Below are 7920 nucleotides of genomic sequence, written 5' to 3'. Positions count from 1 at the left end.
CAAAAAAAAGGCATTTGTAACCATTTAGTTCCTGGCAGGGTGAACAAAACAAGGAACATTACCAAAATAGAAATAAGTCTCCAAAGGAAAAAAAAAAGTACTTCAGTTTTCTACATAGTAAGTTTGAAGCAATCATGTGATACCTAAATAGCATGACACCTAAATAGCATGACACCTAAATACCTAATATCATGTGCAAATATGAGAAATTCTGGAGTAGACAAAAGTTTTTCTCACTGCAGGACTTTTCAGTTCCTTTACTATGCTATATCTCAGAAATACAATATGCAGTGTTTACCAAACTCACTGGAACAAGAATATTTTTCTCCAGTCTTCCTATTACCATTTCTTAGGACAATGGGATTCTTTGCAAAGTTATCTGGGAAATATTATTCTAGAAGTTTTCAACAGTCTTTAGTTTAGAGAAGAGTAAAGAGCTTATTGAACTTACTCAAAAATAATTAGGAGTAGACTAAAAAATGAACTTGAATAATCACTAAGGTATAAAAAATGTCTTTGCATGGCTCGGGTACTAAAGTTCTATAAGAGGAGGTAAGAATGGAAAACTCTGCCAAGCATTAAATACCCCTACAAAAGGGAAAAAGATGAGAAGGTTGCTAAAAAGGTCAACTCGATCCAAAAACAAAGGAGGGGAATGGTGCTAATGATCCGGGAATTGTGTTAACAGCCAGCCAGACACATATATTAGGGAAGGCTAGAAAGTTGTTCCCTCCTCCTCTGCCTAAAAAAAGATAGCCTTGGAACAAGCTATCTTTGTTCAGGGAGGAATCACTGCAGAGCTGCCCCTTAGTTATGTAAATACAGGCAAGCCTCCTACTGCTCAGGGGGACAAAGCAAAGGAGGCCTTGGTGAGTGGAGGTTGACTCCTGACAGTACTCCTTGCCAAGCTGAGCCAGCTCTAGGCTGAAAGTTGGCTCATTTGTGGGAAAATTCCAGACCCTTGAGGGAGGAAAAATACTGGGGATCCCAAATGCCACTCTGAGACTGGAAGTTGGTACCCTGTAAGGGCTGAATGAGGAGGACGTGACCCAACCTCGCTGACAGAATACAAGGAGTCCCTGAACAGAATTCATCACAGAGCTAGGGAGATATGGCCTGGCCAGGCTCAACGCAAAAGCGAAAATGCTATAGGGATGAAGGAAAGTTGTGTGGGTAGTACGGGGTTGAGAAGGGATGAAAATACAAGGGCACTGCTAGCATCAGAAAACTAAAGCTGTCCCACAGAACCAGTCCTGTGCAGTAGCACCACACTAGCAGACAGAGAGATCAAGCTTCTGTGGGGTTTTGAAGCAAGGCTGATTTAAGCCCCATGGACTACAGAAAGCCCAGAGATTTCTGGATAATTTGAGTGGGAAATACTTCAAGAGAGAAATGTTAAACGTGTTTTATGTCAAACAAGTACCTAAAAAGATTTACACACTAAAATAATTATTCCTGCTTACATATGTATATATGAAAAAATGTTTCCAGGTGTTGATTAATGTGTATGCACTAGATAATAAGGATCTTTCAAGCCATGCCAAGGTGAGGTCCCTGGGGCCACCTGTAGCCAAGAAAGGCTCAGGAGCCTTTGCTTGGGAGGGTTTTCTTGTGACAGGGAAAGCCAGGCAGATTTCACAAAGATTAGACAGGTAGTAGTAAACCACTGCAGGCTCTCAAGTAGCTTGTCAGGATGCCTGCTGTGACCTTCTCAACCTCAAGATCCATGATATTTCTGGAATCAACGGTAAGGAAAAGAAAGCATTTACTATGAAACTGGGACTGTACTTCTTATTTACATGCTGCAAAATAGGTTCTGGGACTTTGTCTTTATATCTCCTCTTGAGTATACGATAGAAGATGTAGAGGCTTAACAAATGGTCTCCAAATTACCTGGAACTTGGGCAATAAAAGTTAACATATCTACAAACCTGAAATCATTTAACTGGTGAAACACAGTGAATCACTTAGATTTCTCTTACTCTTGGTTGAGAGAACCAGTGAAAACTGGCTCAAAAATGAGGAAAGGAGGAATGTATTGGTTCATGGAAAAACTTATAGATATATATTCAGCTTTGGGCACAGCATTGATTCCCACTTCACATGGTGTCACTAGGTTCATCTTCAACTCTATTTCCTCTGAACTGGGTCCATTTTGAAACTCCATGTGGTACCTGGATAGCTACAGCTCCTCGAAGCCTCAGATTAGAGAAAAATAAAACTACCCTTGCAAATGTCTTATTGGTCGCAACTGAGTGACTCACCCCATTCCTGAACCATCACTATATATGGTCAAAGGCATGGGATATAATTGATTAAACCATCCAAACTCTATAATTGAGAAGGAGGAAAGTGTGGTTTCTCAAAGAAAATCCAAGGCCACAGAACGAAAGAGAAAAGATGATTGTGCAAAATAAACTAGAATAGTGCTATACAACATTAGAAAGAACAAATTTTATTTCTTATCTCACCCTTCTAATATCATTAGATCTCTTGCACTTAATTCAGAATTCGACACCTATGTTTACCAATGAATCCCACAACCATTAAAAATAATAATAGTGGTAATAACAGTAACAACAAGAGTACTTACCTTGGACCTTGACACTCTGTTAAGCACTTGACATACATGATTTCATTTAACACTCACCTAAACTCAATACATGGATGAGGAAACTGAAGCTCAAAGAAGCTAAGTTACTTGCCCAAGACTATCTACTAACAGGGAGCTTAACTGGATTCCAAACCAAGATCCAACTCAGAAACCATGTATTGTTTTGCTTTTTAATTTTTTATTTCCACAGGTTTTGGGGGAACAAGTGGTATTCGGTTACATGAGTAAGTTCTTTAGTGGTGATTTGTGAGATTTTGGTGCACCCATCACCCAAGCAGCATACACTGAACCAAGTTTGTAGTCTTTTATCCCTCACCTCCTTTTCACACTTTCCCCTGAGCCCCAAGTCCACTGTATCATTCTTACACCTTTGCATCCTCATAGCTTAGCTCCCACATACGAGTGAGAACACACAATGTTTGGTTTTCCATTCTTGAGTTACTTCACTTAGAATAATAGTCTTCAGTTCCATCCAGGTTTGCTGCAAATGCCATTAATTCATTCCTTTGTATGGCTGAGTAGTACTTCATCATACATACAATTTCTTTATCCACACTGATAGATGGGCATTTGGGCTGATTCCACATTTTTGCAACTGTGAATTGTGCTGCTATAAACATGGGTGCTCAAGTATATTTTTTGTATAATAACTTATTTTCCTCTGGGTAGATACCCAGTAGTGGGACTGCTGGATCAAATGGTAGTTCTACTTTTAGTTGTTTAAGGAATCTCCACACTGTTTTCCATAGTGGTTGTACTAGTTTACATTCCCACCAGCAGTGTAGAAGTGTTCCCTGATTACCACATCCATGTCAGCATCTATTATTTTTTGATTTCTTAATTATGGCCATTTTTGCAGGAGTAAGGTGGTATCCCATTGTGGTTTTGATTTGCATTTCTCTGATCATTAGTGATACTGAACATTTTTTCATATGTTTGTTGGCCATTTGTATGTCTTCTTTTGAGAACTGTCTATTCATGTCCTTAGTCCACTTTTCGATGGGATTGTTTGTTTTTTCTTGCTAATTTGTTTGAGTTCCTTATAGATTCCTGATATTAGTCCTTTGTTTGATGTACAAATTGTGAAGAATTTCTCCTACTCTGTGGGTTGTTTGTTTACTCTGCTGACTGTTCATTTTGCTGTGAAGAAGCTCTTTAGTTTAATTCTTAACTAAAATACAACTCTTGCTCTCTCACTCTCTCCCAGTCATTTTCTTACCTGTATCCCTGACTCACCCCTAAGCTGATGCTCTGAATTCCTTTTTACAGTGCCTGTGCTGAACCTGAACATGATGAAACTATCCTATTACAATTCAAATCAACTGGACCTACCACTGGCCAGGTGTGGATACTCTTTGATTTAAGAAAACATATCACTTTATATTGTGTGTCATGGGAAGCAGGCCCTTTACACTCACCCAGAGGCAGGGTAAGGAGCTGACTTTAGTCACTCATCTGGACAGTGTCAGCCTGACTTCTATTACCCTCTAGAAATTGTCTCATTACAGAAAAAATCCCACGTGCTTCTGAACGGTAAATGTGCCAACAGACGGCTCAGTAGGAAACATTTCCAAAAAGTGAGTTAATCATAAAATGACGATTGAAACAGTTATGAAAAATTCGTTATATACAGTATGGAAATGAACAAAGTTACAGATACTGTCACAATGTCAAAAAATAATACAGTGTATTTCTAATATTATTCCAGGAAAAACATTTTAATTACATTTCTTAAGCAAATAAGTTAACTAACAAGATTTTACTTATTTTTGTTACCAGAAAGCCAGAAAGAGATTCATCTTTTTTCAAAAGTAAGAAAGTAAATGGTTTTTCAAAACATAAACCCTCAACATCCCCCATTCCCTCCCTCTCCCCCGACTAGGCCTCAGCAGTCTTAGACAAGGAGTCTCCCTCTTTCAGGAACTTTTTTCAGTATTTAACAACCCTGAAGAGTGAGAGTCATATTTAACTTCAAGGCCTCTGCTGACTCTTAAATGAGTTCAAGTTACTAAACTCACTCCTCTTTCCTGTGTGATTAAAAAAAAAAAGTGTAGAAAGCATTTCAAACCATTCTAACTTTTGTTGATGTTGGTGGAGTTGGAAGTGAATTACTATTGAGGAAATAGCTCAATGCTAAGAATTAAAGGTAGCACTGAAAGGCAGATTTATCATAAGCTCTTCTAGAGGAGTCCAAATGGATGCTCTTTTAACCATCTCACAGAATACAAATTATTATTTGTGTTAACACTGTTTCCAGGATTTTCCAAAAGAAAACACATCCATATCAAGTCTAAGATTCAAAATAAATTTCCTAAACCCCAAACAGAGGGAGAGCTTGGACAAAGATTAGTAAGCAGAAAACACCACAATGAGAAAAGCAGGAGGAGAGTGTAGCTAAGAATTGATTGCATGTGTATAGATGAGAATCGGTGAATCACATGCCTATTTAGAGTTAACAACTTTAACCACCACCGGGCTGCAGACTAATGCAGTATCCTAAATCTTTACTTTCTTGCTAAAGTATAATTAGATGCCAAGTAACACATCACCTGTGTTTTTTAATTTTATAAATTCCTTTAATTTTCTTCTATAAGTTCATCCTTTTCCCTGACCATCCACAGAGCAGTGAGACCCAAAACACAGACAGTGGACAAGAAAAACAGGACTGAGAAGCCAGAGGCCTGAGCTCCAGATCTTGTTCCTCTTCCCAAGCAAGGAGACCCTTGAATCACTATCTAAGCACTTCCTCATGTCTTAGCTTCCTCATCTGAAGAATGTCTTCACAAGATCATGAGAATCAAAGAAGTCAGTAATATTAAGCACTCTGAAAACTTCAAATGCTATAAAAACACTAAGTGCTGCTATCATAATTAATACATTCTTTGGCAAAAAGGTGCCAAATACACATGAATTTCAGATTTACCAAGGTAGGAATTGAGGCAGACAGAAGAGCACACATAGATGTTTTTCATTTTAACAGAAAATTTAATTAAATCCTAAGGAATGGAGGAAAATAACCTATCCACATCCTGTTAAAATGTATATATTCACGACATCAGAAATTATTTTTCTGCTGAATTAACACTCTATTCACATTTTTTCAACTTAAAAATTTAAAACTACAAGAATTATTTCAGTTCCTATAGGACCTATGAATGGGAAAAATAATAGTACCCACATGTTGGGATTGACGTGCCGATTCCCTCAATATACGCAAAGCACACGTTATGTGCTATGTGAATGTTTGCACTATGGTACAGTAGTAGCAGAGAATCAGCTAGACCTGAGTTCAAACCGCTGCTTCAATCCCCAATAGATACGTGATTTGGGATGCAGATTTTCTCATCTGTACAATGAAAAGAAAATGTAATACCTACCTCCTAATGGTGTCACAATTTTAAAAATTATACATGAAGATTGAAACTGCATATTTTAAGCGCTAAATGGTGGTGGTATTGGCAGTTTTTACTTAGAGTATATAATACTTAATACTATCAGTGTCAGTAAATTATGAAGTGATATCACAAATTCTTTAACTTTCAGTGTTTTCTTTAGATCATACAGTTCTAAAGAGATAGCTACTCCAATCTTGGCAGTAGCAAAATGTAAGTGACTATAATGTAAGTTCAAGTTCTAAACCACAATCTCACGTTTAATTGTTTCAGATCTACCACTGCTAAAATATTCTAAGCAGTCAAAAATACATTTATCCTTGAGAAGCATACAGTTTGTGCTTTCACATTCAATTTTTTGTATTATCAGCTCTCCTACAAAGCTTCCATTGTCTAATCAATCTAGCATGCAATCTCATTCCAGTAGAACACCACCATGCATTTTAAAGTATTTATATATTTTTCCAACATGTATCAACACCATTTCTTGCAAATTTAAATGAAAAATAAATAGTTCCTTAATGAGGTTTAAAAGCCAAGACTTTTCATTTTTCATTTCCCCAATTTATTTTCATTTTTCATTTCCCCAAAAGAAAGGGTGAAAATAAAGGAAAATCAAAGAAGATTTTTTTAAAGGTGCAGGAGGAATAGGGGAAGGATAAAAGAAAATAAAACCAGAAATATCTCCATTGTTTTTCAGGGCCAACAGCTTACAGAAGTGTCCACCTCATCTGTGCTTCGTGGCCACAGACAAATGTGCTCCCATTTCCTTACTAGGGGCTTGGTTTTCAGTTCCTTGTACTCATTATCATCTTCTATCCTCCATCACTTTTTGGACCCCAAGAACCCCAAGACAGTTAAATCACAGCTTTCCAGAGATTAAAGGAATCTTAGAAACCATATTCTTTCCCCCTCCCCCTTCCTTTTGTACAGCTTTCCAAGCTGGCAGGCAGCCTGATACCCGAGAAGGCTGGTGACTTCTAGATCACAAAATGACCACAGGTTAAGACCAGAGAGAGAACCAGGGCCTTCCCCCTCCCCAGGTAGAGTGGCTTCCCCATATGTGCTGTATTTCAGCATCAAATTTCTTATATTTCCGTCTCAAGTTTATGCTGTTTAGCTAAGAGCAATCCATTGGGTTATTTTCTAATGAAAATATTACATCTCAGAGATCAAAAAATGTGTACTCTCAAACAGCCTTTTGATAAGACACTGGCACCTGAATTACAAGAGTAAGGACACACTTCTTAATAGCACTAGTTTTTTCCTCCTTATTTGCTTATTTTCATAATGCAATTACATCAGCATGGGCTAAAGTCCTGTCACCTTAATTACCTGACTATTTTATAGCTAGTTACTTATGAGAGGCTTATGTCTGTTCACTTCATAATAAATGACTGTAATTTTTGAAAGGATGATTTGTTTCACTTATTATACCCATGTTTAGTGTGCATACAGATAACAGTAAATATTAAAACAATTTCCATGTGAAAAATGTCCTTGAAATCCAACAAATATCTGCTGAAATTCAAGCAACAGAAATTATTCAACAATCTCGAACACTTGAGATTCATGTATTCTCCGAGTCACCTAACCAAGTGTCAAAATAGAGAAAATGACAACAGAACATTCTCAACTTTCAAAAATTAGGAGCTTTCAGATATAGAGAAGACTGGAGGAAAAGAATACTGGTTCTTAGGCCTGAGCGCCCAGTGATCAAACTAAAGGGCAGATAATAGTAACCCTACCCTCTGAGGTGACCAGCAGAAAAAAATTATCTCTGGAGAAAAGATTCCCTCCCGTGTACGATTTTAATTACAAAATAATTCTAATCTCATTTGGAAAGTAGATGCTAATTTTTTGGTAGTGTTGTTGTATGTGTGTGGTTTTTTTTTTTTTTTTTTTTTTTTTTTT

The 7920-nt window shown here is 37.3% G+C and overlaps 1 protein-coding gene across 1 annotated transcript in view; it reads right to left on the bottom strand.

The window, feature by feature from the left end:
* LOC108522647 (guanine nucleotide exchange factor VAV3-like) overlaps nucleotides 1-7920 on the bottom strand; it is a 233856-nt gene that overhangs the window by 134757 nt on the left and 91179 nt on the right. The gene's annotated exons all lie outside the window — the stretch shown is intronic.

This window comes from Rhinopithecus bieti, unplaced genomic scaffold, assembly GCF_001698545.2.
Source record: "Rhinopithecus bieti isolate Rb0 unplaced genomic scaffold, ASM169854v2 scaffold_66334, whole genome shotgun sequence".
Taxonomy (NCBI): domain Eukaryota; kingdom Metazoa; phylum Chordata; class Mammalia; order Primates; family Cercopithecidae; genus Rhinopithecus; species Rhinopithecus bieti.
The sequence above is the reverse complement of the archived record's forward strand: the minus strand, read 5'-3'. Positions and strand labels throughout refer to the sequence as shown.